Source organism: Bison bison, unplaced genomic scaffold (assembly GCF_000754665.1).
Source record: "Bison bison bison isolate TAMUID 2011002044 unplaced genomic scaffold, Bison_UMD1.0 scf7180017851945, whole genome shotgun sequence".
Classification (NCBI taxonomy): Eukaryota; Metazoa; Chordata; class Mammalia; order Artiodactyla; family Bovidae; genus Bison; species Bison bison.
In genome coordinates, this window is record NW_011482518.1 from 15,209 (window position 1) to 15,590 (window position 382).

Genomic DNA, 382 nt, shown 5'->3' on the forward strand with positions numbered 1-382 from the left:
TGGAGTGGGTTGCCATTTCCTTCTCCAATGCATGAAAGTGAAAAGTGAAAGTGAAGTTGCTCAGTCGTATTAGACTTTTAAAGGCTGGTTTGGTCCTAATACAGCCTTCAAAAACCAGCTGCACTGGGCTTAAAGAACCTTCTACAAGAGCATAACATAAAAATGAAAGGGTCCACATTATAGACCATATTCACAATTTATCCAATTAAAGATTTGGTCCACTGCAGTAGAAAAAAGATGATTTATTATAGCCATGCACACACATGCTAAGTCACTTTAGTCGTGTACAACTCTGTGCGACCCCATGGACTGTAGCCCACCAGGCTCCTCTGTACATGGGACTCTCCAGGCAAGGATACTGGAATGGGTTGCCATGTCTTCC